Consider the following 23,216-nt stretch of genomic DNA (forward strand, 5'->3'; position numbering starts at 1 on the left):
TTTTCCCCACTCCCTGACTGAGATCAGTATGCTTTCCCATACTTCTCAATCCATCATATCAGTAACCTTTTATTCTCTCACCAGTCAGTCCCAAATCATAGACTTACTGATGTTCTTAGGTTCTGGTAGCGTCACAAAACCTTCTAAACATAAATCTTGCCGTTTAATATGGCAGGCTTTACCTCCTGACGCTAAAAAAAAAAAAAAAAAAGAGGTATTACCCCTTTTACTTTTCCACCATTTTTTCTTACTCCCTCGGATTCTGTTCTCCAGACATCCTCCACATAGATACACCTTTCTCTTAGGAGGTGTATCGTTTTGGGAGTTGGGTTCCTGTTTCGGTAATCCTCTCTGAGTCGGCTTACCATGGATTATCCACTGATCAAGCCGCCTCTATTTCTCTAATCACGGAATGAACATATATATTCTCCTTATAAGTCTCATACATTCTACGTTTGAGCCTTTCCATTCCTCTCTTCCACAGTTTGGCAAGGGAACTTCTTTCCCTCTTAATGTCATTCCTGCCAGCAGGGTCCGTGAGTTATGCACTCTTTCCATACTCACCTGACTCCGTTCCTCTGCCACTGAGTAGTTCTACGCATTCAACTTTCTATCCTTTTCAGGTAGATGTTGTATCTCCTTTCCTCAGGAAATACTCTATTAATTTTTCCTAACCTCTCTCTCTCGCCCTAGGGAGAGACTGGGTTTTCCACATTCCTGGACAGTAATGCTGCGCTTACATTCTATCTACATTGCACTGCATTCCATGTGAATTCCACTTGACTCTTTCCTTCATGCAAGGGTCAAGCTGCTACTTCCAGTGGCCACACAGACCTAATCCTTCTGATTAAGTGGTCTATATTTCCTTTCCTACCAACAAGCAGACATTTCACTACAACACTGTGGGTATCCACATACTGTTGTGTCCGTCTTAGCCTTAATAGCTTCCCTTTGGTTACTGCTGCTTGTACTTTTTTATCAGGTTGCAGCCTGGAGTCCTCTCCATACCTTCGCAGCCTATTATTGCTTACATTTGACTAGCCGGCATGCTCCATGTTTGGCCAGTCCGCCTACTCTTACTTTTTTCAATTCACTACCCAACATCCTTCCACGAACCCATTATGGTGTTGCGGATGCCCTCCGTTCCCATTTCCACCTCAGTCGTTACGCCTTTGCGCATCTGCGGTGTATCTGGTGCATTCCCGGGCATCCTCAGCTCGGTACTCACCCATTTGTGAGGACTACCATCCTGCTTGTCTTGTGAGAAAGCAAATGTTGCTTACCTGATGTAACAGGTGTTCTCACAGGACAGCAGGATGTTAGTCCTCACGAACCCGCCCGCCACCCCCGCGGAGTTGGGTCTGTATACTTTTATTTTAGTTTCGCTTGCGCTTTTTAGCTATAAGACGAGACTGAGGGAGACACCTGTGGCTCACAGGGATAATTGCAGGCTGGGCATGCTCAGTGCACCCAGTGTGCCAGTGTCAGTCAAAGCTTGTTGAAACTTTGACAGAAAAGTTTTCCGTACAGGGCTCCATCCTCGATGTCACCCATTTGTGAGGACTAACATCCTGCTGTCCTGTGAGAACACCTGTTACATCAGGTAAGCAACATTTGCTATATCACTCAGAATCTAACCTCAAAACCAACCCTGTTAGTGTATACCCTCAGTGTAATTTGCTGCTTATCAGTATTTAGAAGATATCAGCATGTAGAAGATAACACCATTTCTATCCAACCCTTAGTTAAATTTGTGTAGCTTATTTCAATTAAAGCCTACCATCAAGCCACCTGCTATGTTATAAGCCCTGAACGTGATTGTTACGCAACTGATGAAAACCTCCTTTGAGTCTCTAAGCTCTTGCAAGCTTAAGTAACTAACTTGGAAGTTAATATTTTTAGTAGCAGTCACTTCGGTTCAGAGTTAGATGTCCTCTTGTATTGAGGATGTCTCTCCAAGAGATGTGCCTAGAAGAGAAGGGTTAGGATGGCTGTTGTAATTGGTGATTCTGTCATTAGGAATATAGATAGTGGGCATGAGGATCTCTTGGTATATTGCTTAGATAAGATAGCAGTCGATTCTAGGTGGCAGGGACCTAATGCTCCGCTTAGGTAAGATTTTAGAGAGTGATGGGGACGAGCCTGCTGTCATGGTACATGTAGGTACCAATGACATAGGGAAGTACTGGAGGCTAAATTATGCTCATAGGTAATTTTAAAAGGAATCAACATGTAAATGTGCCATTGTAGCAATTTTAAAAAGCCATTTATGTGCGTAAAGTTTACAAGTGAATATTCTATGGACAATTTGATGGCATCTATTGTAGCAATTTTCAAAAGCCTACTTAAATAGTAAAGTGTACTTACATATGTAAAACCCCAATTTTAAATATGTAAATAATTTTTAAAATCAGACCCTAAGGTAGGAAATTCAAATCCAGAACCTCCAGGGTCACATTCTCAGAAATGCTCCACATTTCTCTAAAGAAGTTAGGGCTGTTCAGTTTGGAGAAGAGATGGCTGAGGGGGGATATGATAGAAGTCTTTAAAATCATGAGAGGTCTAGAATGGGTAAATGTGAATTGGTTATTTACTCTTTCGGATAATAGGACTAGGGGGCACTACATGAAGTTAACAAGTAGCACATTTAAAACTAATTGGAGAAAATTCTTTTTCATGCAATGCACAATAAAGCTCAGGAATTTGTTGCCAGAGGATGTGGTTAGAGCAGTTAGTGTAGCTGGGTTTAAAAAAGGTTTGGATAAGTTCATGGAGAAGAAGTCCATAAGCTGCTATTAATCAAAATTATCTTAGAGAATAGCTACTGCTATTACTGGCATCCGTAGCATGGGATCTACTTAGTGTTTGGGTACTTGCCAGGTACTTGTAGCCTGGTTGGCCACTGTTGGAACAGGATGCTGGGCTTGAGGGACCCTTGGTGTGACCCAGTATGGCAATTTCTATATTCTTAGGATGCCAGAGGCAAGCTGAGTTCGTATCTCAATGCATGGATGAGATGACGGTTTCTGGAAAGAGGACTTTAGATTTGTTAGGAACTGGGGAACATTCTGGAGAAGGAGGCGTCTATTCCAATTGGGATGAATTCTACCTTAACTAGAGTGGAACCAGGCTGCTGGCACTAACTTAAAAAAAAAAAAAAGAGAGAGCAGCTTTTAAGCTAGTTCATGGGGAAAAGTTGTCACTCAAAAGCACATGGTTCAAAGAGGCCAATGTAATTCAACCTGTGCCAAAATCGTCACTGTTTTATTGCACCAATTTTTTAAAAAACGTGCACGGTAAAAATACATGGGGCCCCATGGGATGTAATAAAATAATGGCATGCCAATGAGACCCTTGCTAAAAATCCACACTAGTAAAACATGCACAAAAACTCAACCTAAAGCCCCAATACAGAAAACTGCAGGGAAAACAGGCACTAAAATGAGTGCTAATGTAAAAAAAAAAATGCTGCAGAGATCCTTATTGGCTGTTTAAAGTGACATGGGCCAAACAGGTGTAATTAGTGTGTATAGATGTCCATCAGATTTTCTGGGACACTCCTTGCAGGGGAAAAAATGCAGCTTCTTCTAGGCCATATGCTGGGTTTTAGGAGTTGGTTGGAGCTGGTGTTTGGAGTTCTTTTGCGATTGCAGAGTGGTGTCTTTTTGTACTGCTTGTTTTTTCTTTGCTGTATCTTCTGTTTGTCTGTTATGTGAGTGAGTGGATATTTTGAGTAGATTCCTGAAAGAGCAGAGTGAATGTTGGTGGCTGTGGTGAGAATGGTGCATGTCAGAGGAAGTGCGAGTGGGGGAGAGGATGAGTGTGACAGGTGAGCAAGTGGTGATGGAATGGATAGAAGGAGTGTGGTGCATGAGTCAGTTGAGTGTAGCCAAGGAGGGATAGGGGTGTGTATGAGATAGAGGTTGCATCTAGAGGGGGGAGGAAAAGAAAGGTGGAGGTGCCAGAACACGGAGAGGGGGATGGGAGCTGGGGTGGTAGTAGTGCCCAAGAAGTCAGAGACCCTCACCATTCATCTGATAGCAATGAACAGATGGGAATCAGTAGCCAACAGCTGGACAGGAAGAGGCAGCAGCATGATGTGTGCTTCTCAGAAGGAGAAGGACCTTCTGGTGCAGCAGGTCTGTGAAAAGCACACTGTTCTTTGGTCAGAAAACATCCACCAAGGTGAAGAGCAAAACCTGGGAGAGCATTGTGAAGGATATCAGCAACCTGTCTGTGGCCACCAGGATAGTGGAGTAGCTCAAACTCCATTATGGGAGCTCAATCTATAGGTACGCACCACATCTGTCTCCAACAACCCCAGCAATGTTGTCCTTAGGCAGAATATCTGCTGCCTGTGTGCCCTTCTGCCAACGACTTGAGCCAGGGCAGCTTGTTCCTCTTAGGCCCTTCTCTTCAGCAATAAACCCTCTTCTCTCAGCCTGTTCCCTCTCTCCTTGTTGAAATGCTTCTGCCGCTCTTCTTCTTCAGCTGACCTACAAAATGTATCAAAGCATCAAAAAAAAAGTATGTATTCAATGATTACAACACTTGAATCACTTACACATAGCCACATAATTGCCAGCAATGGAGTAAAATGGCCAGCAGACATATGCTTTAACTTTTACGCCAGCTCTCATCATGGCTGAAAAACCTGTGTAAAAAAACAGGCACTAACATGTCTCTCTGCTAACGTGGCTCATTACATTATCGGTGGATTGTATACAAGCCATCTGTGTGTCTTTTTTTGCGCGGAATTTTTTATGGTGCTAAACCCTGTATTACATACTTGAGTAAAATTAGTGCTAAAAAAAAAACCAAACAAACAACAAAACCCACACACAAATTGGAATAAAAACACACGGATGGCTTTGAGTGGCAGCTTATATTGGCCCTTATAGGAGGTACTGTATATTCCAAAAATATTTGCAGACCAGGGAAGTTAGAATATCCCAGCAAAGAGGTTGTGAAGTAGCCTAGACTGCTGTAGACAAAAGCACACTCATTTCAATTACTTTATAATGCTTTTAACATTTGTTATTAAGTAGGCTGTTTAATAAAATAAATAAAAGTAAAAAGAAATACATACTTTAAAATGTCTAATAGAAGTCTAATAGTAAGATTGGTGAGTTAAAATGTATGGAATTATATGAGGATATAGACATTATAGGCATTTCAGAAACATGATGGAAGGAGGATAAACAATGGGACACTGTGATACCAGGGTATAAATTATATTGATGTGATAGAGCAGGTGGAATTGGTGGAGGGGTAGCACTATATATTAAAGATGGCATAAAGCAGGGGTGGCCACCTCGGTTCATCAAGACAGGTTTTCAAGATATCCATAAAATGTGCATGAGATAGATGTGCATGCATCATCTCCATTGTATGCAGATCTATCTCATGCATATTCATTGTGGATATCTTAGTCAAACATGATAAAAGTCCTGCAGGAAATAAACTGCCCCATGGAATCCTTATAGATAGAAATTCCATGTGTGATGGGTAAGATTATAGCAGTAGGTGTATAATACTGACTACCTGGCCAAGATGAAGACACTGAAATGCTTGCTGAAATTAAAAATGGCAAATAAATTGGGCACCACAATAAACTGAGATTTCAGTTGCTCAAGTATTGATTGAGTCAGTCTCATTGGTACATGCTTGAGAGGTTAAATTTCTAGATGCCATAAATGACTGCTTCATGGAATAGCTGGTCCTTAGAACCATTGAGATGGACAACTACTTTAGATCTAGTCCTCAGTGGAATGCACAACCTGGTAGAAGGGGTTACTATGTTTGGGCTGCTAAGCAACAGTGATTATAATGCAATCAAATTTGACATAATCATGGAAAGGGGGATGTTAAGTAAAACTACTGCAGTAGCATATAACTTTAAAAAGGGAGACTTTGAGAGAAAAAGGAAAATAGAAGAAACCTAAATGGAATAGTTGCAAAGGCTAAAAGTTTGCATGAGGCTTCAGCATTGTTTAAAAATACCATTTTGAAAGCCCTTATAAAATATATTCCTTGCATTAAAAAGTTTGAAGCAAGACCAAACGACTGCCTGCATGGTCTAATGGTAAAGGAGACATTTAAAGCTAAAAAGGCATCTTCCAAAAAATGAAAATCATACCCAAATGATGAAAATAAACAAGCGCTTAAGTACAGTAGATGTAAAACAGTAGTAAGACAGGCCAAGAGAGAATTTTTTTTTCACAAAATAGCACGATAAAAGTTTTCCGATCCAGGAAGTTATTTATTTATTTATTTTTGATTTTTATATACCCGAGTTCCTGTATCAGATACAAATCACTTTGGTTTACATTTAACAGAAAAACTCTATAGGCTTTACATGGGTGCCCTAGGCCTTACATAGAACATGAAACAGTGAGCTAATACATTAAGCATATAATAAAATAAAATAAGTAGAACGCATATAATCAATAAATGCATATCTTAAGAACATAAGAAACCAGAATAAAGTTATTTACAGAATCACTCTATAGACCAAATTAGTCATTAGAATAAAGTTATTTACAGAATCACTCTATAGACCAAATTAGTCGGGGCATCTTAGGGTTTCACTATTTGCCAGAAGGGTATAGGGTAGAGCATTTGAGTTTGTTGTAGTTAATGATGTTCATATGTGCAGAGGGGTAATGTGGGAGGGAGGTGGCCTCCTCCAGGTAAGAATGAAGTGTTGTGAGGGTGCATTTACGGGAGGGTTGCAACAGGGTGTTGGTAACTGAGGACCAAAGGAGGGTGAGATGTAAGTGTTGCTTGGAAAGGGGTTTGCATTTCTTAAAGCGGAGCTGGACCAAGGCATGTTATGATAGGGAATGGTTTATGTATCTGTGAAGGCTTGGCTGAAGAGCCAGGTTTTAAGTCTTTTCTTAAATTCAGGGTGGTTTGGCTCAAGTCTAAGGTCCGGAGGGAGCGCATTCCATTGGTGAGGTCCTGCCACAGATAAAGCTTGTTTCCCAAGAGAGGTTTTTATAGGTGGGGCATACAGTGTGCCTTTGTAGGCGTTCCTGATGGGTCTTGTGGATGTGTGCAGACGAAGTTGTGTCTTGAAGTTGATGGGAGTGATGTTATGAATGGCTTTATGAATGATGCTCAGGGCTTTGAAGAGGATCCTGTGTTTGATGGGTAGCCAATGTAAGTTGCGGAGGATGGGGGTGATATGTTCCCTTTTGTTTGTGTTTGTAAGGATTCTGGTGGCGGCGTTTTGGACCATCTGTGTAAGGGTTTGATTGAATTCGTGGGGAGTCCAAGTAGGAGGGCGTTGCAGTAGTCGAGTTTTGTTAGGATAATGGATTGTAATATAAGGCGGAAGTCGCTAAAGTGGAGGAGGGGTTTTAGCTTTTTGAATATTTGAAGTTTATAAAAGCAGTCCTTGGTGGTGGTTATGAATTTTTTTAGATTTAGTTGGGTGTCCAGTCATGCTCCTAGATCTCTTGACGTCTGGTGAAAGCCTAATGTTTGAGGTAGTAGGTTGGATGAGACTTGGTTGGTTTGTGTCATGGGAGATCAAGAGCATCTCTGTTTTGTTGGCATTCAGTACTAAGTTGAGGGTAGAGAGCATGTGTTTGATAGGTTGAAGGCAGTCATTCCAGAAGGTAATAGTTTTTTGAAGGGACTCATTGATCGGAATGAGGATCTGTATGTCTTCTGCAAAAAGGTAGTGAGTGAGCTTGAGGTCAGTGAGGAGTTTGCAGAGAGGGAGGAGGTAAATGTTGAATAGAGTGGGTGAAAGGGATGAGTCTTGGGGGACTCCCTGGTCAGAGAGGACAGGGTGGGATTCTTTGTTGTTTATCCTCACTTTGTAAAATCTATTGCTCAAGAAGGACATGAACCAATTGAGTGCAGAACCTTTGATGCCTATGTTGGAAAGCTGGGCTATGAGTGTTGTGTGGTTAACCATGTTGAAGGCTGCAGAAAGATCTAATAGTACCAGTAAGATTGTTTTTTTCCAGGTTCAAGAGTATAGTGTCTGTGAGGGACAGAAGGAGGGATTCGGTATTTTGAGATTTCCGAAAGCCGTATTGAGTTGGTGAAAGTATGTTGTGTTCTTCAAGGTATTCTGACAACTGTTTGTTGACCGTTTTTTCCATCAGTTTGGCAATCAGTGGTAGGTTTGCGATGGGCCGATACTTGGCAGGGTCCTTTGCAGAGGCGTTGGGTTTTTTTAGCAGAGGTTTGAGAATTGCTAGTTTTAACTGGTTGGGTACTATGCCTTGAGATAAAGAGGTATTTATGATTTTCGCTAGAGGTCTTGCAATGGTGTTCGGGATGGCTATGAGGAGGTTTGTGGGTAGTGGATCAGAAGGGTATGAGGAAGGTTTGAGTTTCTTGAGAGTGTTTTCTATCTCCAAGGCGGAGGTTGGTTCGAAGGATTCTAGACTGTAATTGCGGAGGGACTGAGTTGAGATATGGGGCATTGATGTGGAGCAAGTGATTGTGAGCGAGCTGGTTAGGTTCGAGATTTTTTATTTGAAATAGCTAGTTCACTGGCTTTGTTACTTGCTTGGTGGTCTGGGATGAGTGGAGGTGAAGGTTTGGTAAAAGAGGAGACATATGAGAATAGTGCCTTTGAGTCTAGCATGAAGTTATGTATTTTTTTGGCATAGAAGTCTTTCTTAGCTTTGTGGATGGCGTTCCTGTAGGTGTTGAGGAGGCGTTTATAGGTCGCGAGTGGTGAAGAGGCTGGGTTTTTCCTCCAACTTTGATCTTTATTTCTGAGTTGTTGTTTTAGGGATTTGAGCTCAGGTGTAAACCAAGGCTTTCTGTTGTCCAGAGAGGGTTGTATGACTTTGGTCATTGGGCAAATTTGATCCGCAATTTTGTTTGTGAGGTTGCACCATGAATTGATAGCTGAGGCTGCGTCTGTTAAGTCTAGCTGGTTTAATTCTTTTGAGATTTGATCATTGAGTAGGTCCAGAGAGCATTGTATCCTGAAGTGTATAGTGAATTTGGTAGAAGATTGTGGTGGGGTTTTTTTTTATCTTGAGGGTTGTGTTGATGACAAGGTGGTCTGACCAGGGGGACCGGTGAGCAGATAGGATTAGAAGAGATGGAGAAGCTGTCGCTGATGAAGATGAGGTCCAGAGTGTGCCCTGCCTTGTGAGTGGGGCTATTAACGATTTGGGAGAAGCCCATATTACTGAGTGACATAAGTAAGGTTTCACAGTTGGTAGATTGTGGAGCTGTGTCGACATGTATGTTAAAGTAACCTAGAATCATGGCTAGTTTGTCAATGTTAATGTGTTTGGCTATAAGCTCGATCAGTGTGGAGGGGCCTGAGTCGAGTGTTCCAGGGGGGGCGTAGATGAGGCAAATTTGTAGTTCGGATCTGATGAGAGAAAATTCGAGTTTGGTAGTGAAGTTTGTCTGATGTAAAGATAGGCCTAGATTTTTTTTTTTTGCCGCAAGGAGGAGTCCTCTTTTTTTGGGTCTGGGGATTGAGATTAGGTCTTAAGCTTGAGTAGGGAGCTGGTTTGTTAGTACTATATCCGTGGGTTTTAACCAGGTTTCGTGATTGCACAGATATCTGGGTTAACATCGATGAGAGAGTCATTGAGAATGTGTATTTTTTTGGAGAGAGACTGCGTGTTGAATAGGGTTAAGATGAATAGTGAGAGGCCTAGGAATTGTGTTACTGGTGATAACATGATTGGGATTAGTCTTTGTGGACGAGTATCGTGATGGGTTATAGGTTTTGTGTAAGATCTTAATTTGTTCCTAATTATGGGAATAGAGAACTGGAGCATCTTAGAGTCAATGTTGAGAGGAGCTGAGAAGGGGGATGTGAGATTTTGGTTTTTTCCTCTATATAAGAGTGACAACGGATATCGTTGAGGCAGGGTGTTGCCTATAGAGATCTGAGCGTCGAGTTTTTTTGAACCTCTCTTTCCAAGCTGGGAGCACTAGCTGGCGGCACGAAGGGGCGGCACGAAGAGGCGCACAAAGGGGCGGGCCCCTTTGTCACGCTCCTTCGGCGCGCGGCACCTGAAGTCGGGTGGTGGCAATAAATGCCTTGCTGGCGCTTCTCTGCGTGGTCACAGGTGCGCCCAAATCCTGATTGGAGGCTTTTGGCTGGGGGGCGGTTAGTTGATGGGCTCGGAGCGGCGAGCTCGGGCGGTCACATGGTCGGCGTGGTCCCGTCGGGGCAGGGGCGAGTCTGGAGAGGCCTTACCCCGATGGGCTACTGCGCCGGTCGTGCAGCCCTGACTCCCAGCTCCCTTTCGGTGGCTTCCCCTTGGGCCTTGGGTTCCCTCGCTGGCTCCTCCAGGTAAGAGGTGCCTGAAGTCGGGTGGTGGCAATAAATGCCGAAATGGCCCTTCCCAGACCCGAAAACGAAACTGGGATGAAAAAAAATTGTATGCACACCCCTAATGATGAGCAAGCTGATTAAATCTGCAGATGAGACAAAGTTATTCAAAGTTGTTAAAACAGTAGCAGAGTGTGGAAAATATATAGAAATCCTTGGTGGTATAAAAAAGCAAATAGAATAGGAAAGGTATGGAATGGGGAATAAAATGGAAAAATCATACTGCCTTTGTATCAAGTCATGGTGTGATTTACACCTTGAGTATTGTGTGTAGTTTTGGTCACTTCATCTCTCAAAAAAAAAAAAAATTGCATAACTAGAAAAGGTGCAGAGGAGGGCAACAAAAATGATAAAGGAAATGTAATAGCTCTCCTGTGATGAGAGGCTATGCAAGGTAGGGCTCTTCAGTTTGGAACAGAGACAGCTAACAGGGGGACATGCTAGAAGTTTTATAAAATCATGAGTGGGATGGAATGGTTAAAGAATAATGGTTTACCTTTTCAAATAATACTAAAACAAGGGGACACTTTTTCAAATTAACAATCAGCAGATGCAAAACAAATCATAGAAAGTACAAAAATACTTTTACACTTGGCGTACAATTAAGCTGTGGAATCTGTTGCCAGAGGATATTTGGTCAAGGCGACTTGCATAATGAGGTTTAAAAGAGGTTTGGATACATTTCTTTAGGAAATGGCCATACCACATTATTAGCCAGATAGATTAAAAAAAGCTATCCTTGGGAGTAACAGGAAATAGATCCATGTTACTGGATCTGCCAGGTATTTTGACTTCAATAGGCCATTGTAGGAAACAGGATGCTGGGCTCAATGGACCTTGGTCCGACCCATCTTGAAATTTCATATGTAGGGAGCTTTCAGCTCTAATAAATTATACTAGGTCTCATCACATGTATTCCTGCCAACTACCCAAGGCCTGTTCGAGGAGTTGAATCCAATTCCATCAGTCAGGGCTCATTTTATTTCAGATTGTTTTCCAAAATAAATGCATGCATACACTCAAAAATGAATATGTTCTCTACCCGTTTGTGCTCTCAATTTTTTCCTTTTATTTTTGCAAAGCAACCCTTAGCTGCCTTTCGAGGATCTTCAAAGACCATGGCAGAGGGTTTTGGGGGTATGTCATGCTGGAGGGATGAAAGTGGGAGGCATGTTAGGAGTTGGGATTGGAGAGGGGTGGGAGTGATTGGCTAGTGGAAGGAAACTGAAGCAGGAGGAGGGATCTGGGTAGATGGATGTCTTATGCTTGGAAGTGGGGGTTTAGAGGAGCTATAGAAAGTAGGTCCAGTTAGGTCTTTTTCTAGGGGTGGCAAGTTCAGGAGGATGTCTTGTGCTGAGATGGGATGGTGAGTTCAAAGCATCAGGTGGGTAATGTCTTGTATTGGGTGAGGAGTAGATAGGGCAATTTTCTTGAAAGTCCCTTTTATCTGCAGTACAGGAGGAGTTGTGTTTATATGTATTCAAATATGCATGCACAAGGGGAAAAACATTTTAGCAAAGGATATCAAGTAAATTAGTCAAAGATTATAAGTATGCTATAGCTACATATTTGTTGTTTGTAATGCAAATAACTACATTTAATTTAATCACTTTGCTTACAGTTAGTTTCTACTGTTTTGGTAGACTGAATATTTTAAATCAATTTTAGGAAGTTATATCTCTTAAATATATAAAACTCCTATTCATCTTTCAACTACCTTGAGAAATACTCTCCATGCCCAGTGGAATGAATAATAAAAGGTATTGCTAGAATAGAAAATAGCTGTAATTAGACTACACAGTTATGTAAATGTGTTAAACTATATGTGTGATTATGGCCAAAGTAGATGGTGGTTCTCTTTTAATGGATATTGTCAGCATTATAAATTCAACATCTCTGAAGCTGAAGTTCTACAACATTTAAAAGAGAAAACTATTGAGAAGTGTGAATTTAGAATATACTTTTTTTATTACAGGTTCTGTGATTTTTTACGCTAGGTCCCAATTAGATACCTAATTGGTAAAGACTATGAACCACTGGATTATACTGATAAATGGTTTACTGCAGAAAGGTCAGAAAGATGACACAGGGAAGACATGTAAGTCTCCATAAAGAGTAAACTGTTCCCAAATGTAAGGGAATGAATTAGTTTAGTCAGTGATATCTACATATCATAGACTAAATAATGTGAGTTTTGTAATATGTTGCTTAAACTTCAGAATAAAGATTTAAGGGCCATATCTGTGGTGAATGAGAAAAATTCAGACACAGTTTTAGAATTCAAGAGATTTAATATAGACAAGTTTGTTAGGGCTGTTCTTGGGGGGGGGGGGGGGGGGGGTGTAGGATATAGTTCTGTACTGTAGTGAAGGCCTATATCTGTTGACCATTTCAAAGCCTATATTACAGCAAGAGTTTAAACTAGATGAGAGATGTGGCAGATGGAAGCTCGCTGAATCAGGATGCTATCCCCAGTGGCATAGTAAAGTATATAGAATGTAAAAAAAAAAAAAGACTATGCTGGAGGAAAAACAGGCTAAACTACCATGGACTTTGACAGAGTAATATTAGAGCTTCAACTGTAGATACTGCAAGATGTACATGATTGATAATTTGGATTGATAGTTGTCTTCTATTCTACGCATTTATCTTGGCATTTCTGGGGTAATTCACATACAGAAAGCTAAAGAATAAGAATTGTACTGCACAATGCAGGGCTACAGTATTCAGGGAAACTTTTTGCAGGTGTTTGTGTTTGCCCCATTGTGCACCTTCTCTGCCTCGTGAGCCCTTCAGCCTTTTATGTCTGAACTTCTGCATGGATATGTCCACTTAGTTCTCTTGATTTTAGCTATTTTTTTTGCTTCATTTTTATTTATTTTTTATTTTATTTTTTGCAAAGTTGTTAATGTCACTGTCTTGGCAGCCCCTCAATAACATTTCTAGGTTCTACCAAAATAAATAATTTTTGCTATGAAAAACCTAAATCGAAGAAACCTACAGTCAAATATTTCAAGGACTGTGGATGTGGGTGCCAGATTTCATCACGTACCCTCACGCCATCTGCTATTGCTACCTATGCCCAGATAAAATTGCTCTGAAGTCTCAGTTGTGGTCAGTTTTATTTATTTATTTTCTGCCTTTTGGGCACTTTGAAGTCCCAGAGAGCTTACAGTCTTTAGGTCACTCTATAGTGAACAGAGTATGGCACAAGAATACGAGATTGCTTCCTCTTGTAGTTGTAGTCGTCGTAGTTGTAGTCGTCGTAGTAGTAGTAGTCTTCTTAATATGTCTATAGATCAAGCTAACACTTTAGAAGATATCCCTGCAAGTGCTCCAGATCATGTGCCTGGAAAATGAGACCTCTAGAAGGTAACATCGGGTAAGACCTTAAAGCTCTGGTATAAGCACAGGCAGTGGAGCCATGCCATCTCCTGGAGTGAGGCCTTATCTGATTCCCAGTGCCACAAGAAACCATGTGAACAATAACCTGGGAGTTAGTCTTCCCATCTTTCCACACTGGGGTGGACACCTGCATTCTGAGAAGAGTACCTTCAGTCTCATCCATGAGAAACTCTTTGCAGATGGCACCTTCCTCCACAACACCCAAGACATCTATGGTGTCAAGCAGTCTATTCTTCCTGGCACCATCCAGGGACCTTTCAGTTGCATTAGCATGGAATGTGGTGGTGCCAGGCAAGGTGTGCACAATTCCTTCAGCGCAAAGTACCTTGATGCTGAAAATTGAGCTGCCTCTCTGGAGTGTAGAGCTTTGGTGTGGAGAGAATCCTTATTGGCACCAATGGAACAGCCTGCTTCCAGATAAGAGAACCACAATGGCACAACAGTGCCAAGTGTTATCTGGGCCAAAATGATCTCGCTACAAGTTCCTCTCAGCACCAGTAGCCACTGTGGCACCCAGTAAGGATGAGCCCATCTGGGTATAAGATGTGGCTATCCTCCTGCCTACTCAAGCACAGAGCACCCCTCTGCAGATAATTCAGCTGTTGGAGGAAGTAAGGGATCTCTTTGGATTCAGAGACAACTAGCATGAGCCATGACGTTTTTTCTTTTTATAGTTTGGGGTACTGGTGCTCAGTCATTAAGGGTCAAAACACAGGACTGCTTCTACAGCCAAATCTATAAGCGAAGCATGTCAAGCAAAACTACTAATACATGGGGGTAACCTACATGGCGTGGGAGATACTACCATGGGAAACTTGCTGGGCAGATTGGATGGACCATTGGGCCTTTTCTGTTGTCATTTCTATGTTTTGTATGTTCTTGCTTTGAGGGCTAGAGAGGAAGGATGGGAGCCTGTCTTGGCCAGGATGGAAGAAATTTTCCCATACAGCAGTGTTCAGGGTAGTCCTTAAGGTCTCCTGGCATCTGCTTAAAAAGCTTCACTAGATGGGTCAGATTCTCTTTATCACAGCAGATTCCCCTCCCCTCAGGACATTTATTTATACAGCGATGATCGGGGTGGTTTACAATTAAAAACATACATAATACATTATAAAAACATAAACAATACAATTTTAGCACTCTAGAACAGTGGTTCTCAACCGGTGTGTCGCGACACACCAGTGTGTCACCAAGAACACGCAGGTGTGTCTCCACACTTCCCGGTCCCCCGCTGACCCAGCTGCTCCCCGGTCCTCCTCCGCCCGGGCTTAAAATGCTGTCAGCCTGAGCAGAACGCGGCAGAACAGGTGGAGTCAGTGGTACCGGCATGGTCTCTTCTTCCCGCCCCCTCCTGCGGCCCAGAAGAGGAAGTGGTGAGCAACGGGTGCGTGTGCGAGAAGAAGAGACCATGCTAGTGTGGTCAGCGTCGGCCCGAAGAACAGAAGAGAGGCGCGGCCTGAGGAATGAGCAGCACGGGCGCAGAAAATGAAGTCAACCCCTGCGGCCGATGGAACTCCTTGCTCGGCCAGGGCTGAAAACGAAGGAGGTTAGGGTTGGGAGGAGGCTGCTGCTGCTTGTTCCGGGGAGGGAGGGAGAGCGAGTGAGTGAGCAAGCAAGCATGTGTGTTTGGGATCCTGTGTGTGTATGTGAATGATTGAGAGCCTGTATATGTGAAAGAGAGTATGTCTGTGATTGAGAGCCTGCCTGTGAGAGAGAGAGAGAGCATGAATGTAAGTTTACGATTGGGAACCTGTATGTGTAAGTTTGTGATTGAAAACCTGTTTGTGTGAAAGAGTATGTGTTTATTTATTTAGCATTTGTTTATATACCGAGGTACAGCTGACAATGCCTTCACTCCGGTTTACATTACAACGAACCAGTTACATTTAAATTCATAACATTAAAACAGATAGAAACAGAGTATTAACTTAGTAAAAGTTAACAAGTACATTGAACAATAGATGATAATGTATGCAGTTCTTGAAGTTGACGGTTGAAGCCGTTAAAGAGAAAGAAGGTTTCTGCAAGTCGGGCGAGAGTCAGAAGGATTGTTGGAATAAAAAGGGGGCGAGAGGTGGATATGAAAAAGGATTTATGCTCTGTTATCATTGGGTGAACAGTCATTGTAAGACTGTGAGAGTAGCCATTCTTTAAGTTCCTTTTAAAGGATTTAAGATTTTCTTGTGAATTGAGGTGTAGAGGTAAAGAGTTCCATAATTTTGGGCCGACTATAGAAATGGCTCTATTTCTGGTGGAGGAAAGTTTGGCTTGTGGTAATGAAGGGACATCCAGCTGAATTTTATATGTAGATCTTGTTGTACGTGATGGTTTATGCAGATGTATAATATTGTCCAGGGCAGTGAAGTCTGCTTGTGAATTGTCTTATGTAGAATTGTGATGACTTTGTACTCTATTCTTTTTTTTAACAGGGAGCCACTGTAGGTTGTGGAGTACTGGGGATATATGGTCGGATTTTCTTTTACCAGTCAGGACTCTGGCAGCTGCATTTTGGAGTAACTGCAGTGGTCTTAAGGTTGCATTGGGAAGGCCAATTAGAAGGGAGTTGCAGTAGTCTATACTGGAGAAGATGAGGGTTTGAAGAACGGTTCTGAAATCCCGGGGGTGAAGCAGCGGTTTAAGGTGTTTGAGTATTTGAATTTTGAAGAAGCCTTCTTTTGTTTTTGCTGCGATGTGTTTTTTAAGATTTAGCTCATTATCTAGCCAGAAACCCAGATCTTTAACGTTGTCTTGAGTTGAATTTGAATGTTGTCAAATTGGAAGGGAGGAGTGTATGTTATACCAGAATTTTCCTTGTGATTAGTATACATTCTGTTTTGCTCATATTTAAGCATAATTTTAGGTTGTTTAGTAGGTTTCGTATTGCTTCAAGGTGTGGAGGCTGCTTTTGACATTGAATCTTCTAAAGACGAAGTAATGGGAATGAGAAGTTGTATGTCATCAGCATACATGTAGAAAATGATGTTAAGGCTAGTTAAGAGATGGCATAAAGGAAGAAGGTAGATATTAAAGAGAATGGGTGATAAAGCTGACCCTTTGTGTGTGAGAGAGATCATGTGTATGTATGATTAAGAGCCTGTGTGTATAAGTAAGAGAGAGCATGTGTATCTGTGTGTGATTGAAAGCTGGTTTAGGTGAGGGAGCATGTGAGTATGTGATTGAGAGCCTGTGTGTAAATGTGTAATTAAAAGCCTATATAAGTGAGAGAAAAAGCATGTATATATGTGAGTGACTGAGAGCATGTGTGTATAGGTGTGTAATTGAGAGCCAGTGTGAGAGAGAGCACTGGTATGTGACTGAGAGAGAGGAGAAAGTTCCAAGCAAACCACCCCTCCTCCTGCTAATTCAAAACAATCTCAGGAGACCTGGATATCAAACGTTCCCAGGTATGCAGAGGAAAACAATTTTTGTATCCTTATTTTTCATTACTTGGTCTTTGTGTCTGCTATTTTGAAATATTTTATTGGTATCTAGAATTTTTTATATGAGTTTTTAATTATTGGATATTCCACTCATCAGCTGTTTCGAAATAATCTGTTCTTTTTGTTAGTATGGTTTTACTGCTACTGATTTTATATTTCTTGATTTGTTTTATAAGGATGGGTGATGTTTCTTTTTTCCTTGTTGCACTGCATATAGAGCCTCTGGCTTTTTGCAGTTTCCAATTCAGTTTTTTCTGCATGCTTCTAGTTATGCGTTTTGGTCTCTTATTCCTTGTTAGGTGAGAGTCAGCACATGTGACTGAGGTGAGGTATTCTGCTGACGTGTAGTTTCTGTGTAGGGCTCTATAGCAGCCTGACTTGGTCCGATTTCCTAATAGGAAATGTATTGGTGTCTTAAGGCCTGGTGTAATATTTTCAGTGTTGCCTTTTCTTAGGTAAGGTGGTTACTGCTTAAGTGCTGGAAATTGGTGCTGTTTTGGTGTGGGATGTTTACTATTTATGCAGTTTCTGTTCAGACAGACTACGTATCTTTTCCTTGTCATTTTAAACAATAAAAATAATTACCAGACCTTTACTTTTTATTTCCGCCGTGAATTGTCACACATGTGAGCGTGGCCTGTCAGGTGTGTCATGATGGGAAAAAGGTTGAGAACCACTGCTCTAGAACATATATGAATAGGCACAGAATCATTTAGAATCAAAAGCAGCCTTGAAAAGCCAAGTTTTCAAGGCTTTCTTGAACATCTTAAAATCCCTCATTACTCTTAATGACTCTGGCATTGAATTCCATAGTCTTGGGCCGGCGATGGATTATTACCCTGTTTCTTACTTCCCCTGGATGAGACATTCCCTCCCAGAGATTCTTCAGAGGAGGGAACAGATTTGTTTCATTTGGAGTTTGTGCCAGGGATCTTCCCCTCAGCTACCGTCATCTTCTTCTGAGTTGTGGATGAGTGTTATGCAATGTCCTGAGGATAAGGTGTCCACAGGGATATCTTCTGACCCTGCTCTGTCTTTTCTCAGTCATACTTGCCTCCTTAAGATCTCAATTACACTTGGCTTCTGGAGAAAATGGCGAGTATGCTGTCTATTAATCTCAGGAAGAACACAATGTAAGGACAGATGTCTTTGGGCTTCTGCAGTTCATTCAGCTCCCATGAAGACCATTTTTGTCCCAGTTCATAAACTTTTGTGGGAGCATCAGCTGAGGAAGTTGGTAGTAGAACATTGTGGCACTCAAGATTCATCTTAAGTACAAAGTTCAGGTGGGCCCAGAGTTCAGCGTCATGCAACTCCCACCCCACTTGTCATAGTAAAGTTGGCCTTAAAGCAAGCTAAGTGAGCTTGGAGTATTCTAATGTACTGTCTGGGTAGATTTCAAAGGTTTTTGGAATCATTCAATAGGAGTTTTTCAAGGGTTGATGCTTAGCACAAGTATTGCAGCTCACCAACACTTATGGTTCAATACATACATGAATCTGTGCAGAAACACAAACCTTTGTTTCAGTAGGCTCTGGCAATGTGGAATAAAGTGATAAAAGTTGAGTAGTGGCTCTCTGAGGCCTTTTGACAATGGTACTGAAATTTAGGCAGTGGTCTATTGGAGCCCAGAAACTTGCCTGGCTTAGGGTGAGTGTTGTATGAAAAGCTGCTCACAACTTTGTGTGATTGTCTCCATGCACAGGGAAGAACCTGTTTGGGGAAAATGTGCAGGAGATGGTGGCATTGGTCAAGGGTATCAGTCTACTCTGTAATCACTGTCCATGGTTGACTGAAGATGAGCTTCCACTTCTAGGGGTACATACGTCTTGTAAAAGCACTCCTATCAGGGGTGTCTATTACGCTTTTCCAGAAGCATTGGTTTTTTCCTTCTCATTCTAAACAGCTGCTAACCAGAGTGTGGCAGAGATAAAGGTGATAATCTAAAATGCAACCACAGCCATATTCCAAGCCCCCCCCCCCCCCCCCCCCCCCCCCCCCCCAAATAGTCTCTCACTGTTTCCTTTGAAAAGGGTGAAGGTTCAGTCCTCCTTTCGGAGTGGAAAACCAACATGAAGGACAAGTGGGTCCTGAGCATTGTGGAGCATGGTACTTTCTTGTGCCCTCCTCTGGATCAGACAATGGAAGATAAGCTCTCTTCTACGCAGAAGGCTCTAGTCATCACTTGAGTGTGGCACAGGACTCCTCTCCCAGCAGAAAATAGGTGGACTGAGGAACTTGAGCAAGTTGATAGTTTGGGAGAATTCACTGAAAACAATTCTATCAGTCATTCAGACTGATGTCCAAAAGATTGGAATGTGGCTCTGGATCTGAAGGAAGCTAATGCTCATATCCCTATCTACCCCAGCCACCAGAAATTCCTCAGGTTTGTAATGAAGTAAGTACACTACCAATAGAAGGGCCTCCTATTTGGCTCTCTGCCACTCAACAATGTTCATAAAATGTCTTATCAGTTGTAGCGGCTCAGCTACAGAGACAGGATATCTGTTATTTCCATACTCGGAAAAATTGGCTGGTGGCAAGGCTCCTCCCCAGCATGTGCTCTGGAGTCCCTTCAGCATGACTGTTCAGCTTCCTCATTCTCTAAGATTCATTATCCAAAATCCAACTTGATCCCATCCCCATTTATAACATATAAACTTCCATAATTACTCATTTTGTGGAGGGACAACATCTTCCTTAATTTCTAATGCATCTCCTAGAATCATTTCTTGGTTACAACTTAGGCTTGATTTATCTTTCAGAAAATTTCTAACTGTAATGGCTCATTGAAACTAAATTTCTTCCCTGGAAACTTATAAAACATCTTGATGGGTATCTCAAATAAACGTTGCTCCAATTTCTAGGGTTTTACTTTTCAGTGCCAAGAACTGTTTCCTGCGGGCCTGCGTAGGTCTTGACACATCTGGAAACATATAAATCTTTTTACCACACAAAATTGCAGGGTCCTTATTTCTGAAAAATTTCTCTAGCAGACACTCTTATCTTTCTCAGCCATAAAGGATATAAAGAGAGTTGCTCTGTTGTTAATAACATCTATTGATTCTCTAAAAAAAAAAAAAAAAAAAAAAAAAATGTAGTAACTCCAATACTACTTTCCTCACTTATCCTGTTGTTTTATTATATCGGGATAGAAAATAATGTATCTTTGAGATAGCTGGAATATCTTTATCTTCATACATTAAAACTTCTTTTAGATATTTTACTAACATCTCTTTCGGAGATAATAACCTAGTCATTGGGAAATTAACCAATCTTAGATTTTTAACCTTAAGTTTTCTAATTTTCCAGATCAGTATGTAAAGAAGTATTATCTCTAATACATTTTCCAAATTTTGCATGTTATTAATTTTCCCAGACAATTTACTTCAACAGCACTCAATCATTTACCCTGCTCCAAAATTGATATTCTATTAACATTAAACCAATGATGAGAGAGAGGAGTTAACTTGAGTCAAATTCAAGTCCAATTTTACCAGGAAACCTCCACAGGTCCGAGAGGAGTCACATTGGAAGAATCCACATAACTAATCTGTGTCCTACCAATGGTCACAGCTAAATCTTCCTTACATGCCTCAATTGTAGAATCTTTGAGGCAGTTAGGGGAACAGGAACAACCGCCACTACTTGCACACTATTTGCACTCACGTTGGATGAATCCTTTTCATCCAGCTGTCCTTCTCCCGGATTCTTGCGTGGTTGAGGGGGGAGTTAATGCGTTATTGGCGGTCCCTGCCGACTTACATGGGCGTCCATGGGCCCTGTTCTGGTTGTGCTGTGATGTAACAAATCTAGCCTTCCTCTTACGGCCCATCATTCCTTGATATTCCAATTTCCCAGTCAAATCCCAGTCAAAGCCGGTCTAAGCCACGTGCCGGCGTATCTCGGTTTTATAGACCCGGGCACCTGATGATGACGTGGAGACTCGGGCTCAGCTGTTTGTTAATTGCTGGGTTTTCTCGCTACTCACAGCTCGCTGAAGATGGAAATTAGCAAGCATTTTCACTTCCCGAATCTCTAATCAGGGTGGCTTGATGTCCCTTCAACTCCCAGCTGGACCCCCGCCTTCATTGGTTTCTATCTGAATCCAGTTTTAGTTTTCCCCTACTGTTGAAGTAGAGAGCAATGATGGAGTTGCATCAACAGTATCTAGGCTTATTTGGTAAGGGTAGTAACCACTGCACCAGCAAATTACCACCATGCATTCTTTTCTTCATTTCCATATTCCAGCCTTTAGGGATCCACATTGTTTGTTCCATGCCCCATGCCACTTTGCTTGTGGTCTGTTTCTCACAGGGCAGTTTTCTCCATATAGGTTTGTTTTACACATACCTTGACAGAAATGAACCTTATTCATAAGCCAGGGTATGTTGGGAATGAGCTCAATTTCCCAAATTTACTGCTAATGCCCTTAATACTTGCATTGTGCCAAAGCCCCAGAGGTGTAATTTTTATAGGCAACATTTCAGGTTGTACTTAGACATTCTTAATCAGACCAGTGACTCCTAATACAATTGGGACTATTTTTGTATTTTTCTCCTACATTTTCTTGGTCTCTGATTGTATTTCTTGTTTCTTTGTTGGGAGACTCCACTGATCAATCTGTTTGCAACAGAGAACAACAGGGAAGGTCAGGATGTTCTTTTCCATGAGACCAAGTAGATGCTGATCAGCACCCGATTTCACACTCAACTAGAGTATCTATTTACTCTATGTATACTCTCCAATTCCTATAATTATCAGGCATACCCAGAAGGTCCTTCAGGACAGGGCAATGATCATCTTCATAGCCCCAGCTTGGCCGCCTCAGGTGTGATATCTTTACCTCCTCCATTTATTGATCAATGCCTGCCATCAGCTGGGAGTGTCTCCAACACTTATGCAAAAGGATGGGAAACTCTGCCTCCTGTCCGTGGCTCTCATGATTTTGGATTTTGAGTATAAGGTAGTATCCACCCTTGCTTTTTCCAGAAGGCGTAGAGGATATTCTAATCTCATCTAGGAAATCGTCCACTAGGAGATCTTTAAGTTTCATTATGGTTTCCGGAAGTGCCATAATACAGAAACCCTCTTAATTTCTCTAACTGACACTATTCAAAGAGGTTTTGACCAAAACATTTCTTATCTCCTAATCCTTTTAGATATCTCGGCAGCGTTTGACACAGTCAATCATGAAGCCTTAATTGTAAGACTCCAAGAAATAGGCCTCGTAGATTCAACTTTGGCCTGGTTCAGATCCTATCTTACTAATAGATCATATGTAGTTAAACTGGGAATGGAAGAATCCGAGGTAGTGGACCTCCATACAGGAGTTCCCCAGGGTTCTTCCTTGTCCCCAACCCTATTCAACACATATATGGCCCCCCCTTTGTAGGTTCTTAGCCGGGCTCGGCTCTGTTCAGTTTTTATTCGATGATGATGTTCAAATTTTATTACCTATAAAAGACTCTCTACAGTCTACTCTGAAATTATGGGACATCTATTACAAATCTATTAAAACAACTTCTTACACATATGTCACTAGCGCTTAATAATACCAAAACCGAAATATTGCTCATCACCAATCAAGTTACGGAAATAACGGAGTCCAGCATTTTAACTTGTGCCCCTTCATATAATATCCAATGCGAAGCTAGAGATTTAGGCTGTATCCTTGACTCGGAGTTGAGTATGAAAGTGTCAAGAAAAGCTATCTCTACAGATGGCTTCTACAAATTACAAATTAAAAAAAACTGAAGCCGTTATTGCACGCAAATGATTTCCGCATTGTATTACAAGCCCTGATTTTACCAAAATTGGACTATTGCAATGCGTTATTATTGGGTGTGCCATTGACAATATTCGGCCATTGCACTTATTACAGAATGCCACCAGGCTATTGTCCAATACAACAAAAAAATTTGATCGTTTCCCCCTATTCTGATTAATTACATTGGTTACCAGTCCAATTTCGAATTCAATAGAAATGCCTGACCTTAATACATAAAGCTATATATGGTAACACACTGAATGGT

The 23,216-nt window shown here is 41.6% G+C and overlaps 1 protein-coding gene across 5 annotated transcripts in view; it reads left to right on the top strand.

The window, feature by feature from the left end:
* LCORL (ligand dependent nuclear receptor corepressor like) overlaps window positions 1-23,216 on the top strand; it is a 374,618-nt gene that overhangs the window by 322,590 nt on the left and 28,812 nt on the right. The window contains exon 9 of one of the 5 annotated variants that reach the window (XR_003854676.1): window positions 12,312-12,434. The exons of the other annotated variants lie outside the window; for them this stretch is intronic. The gene's annotated coding sequence lies outside the window, so the exon portion shown is untranslated. The remainder of the gene's footprint in view (window positions 1-12,311; window positions 12,435-23,216) is intronic. 5 annotated transcript variants of the gene reach the window in all.

Source organism: Rhinatrema bivittatum, chromosome 1 (assembly GCF_901001135.1).
Source record: "Rhinatrema bivittatum chromosome 1, aRhiBiv1.1, whole genome shotgun sequence".
Classification (NCBI taxonomy): Eukaryota; Metazoa; Chordata; class Amphibia; order Gymnophiona; family Rhinatrematidae; genus Rhinatrema; species Rhinatrema bivittatum.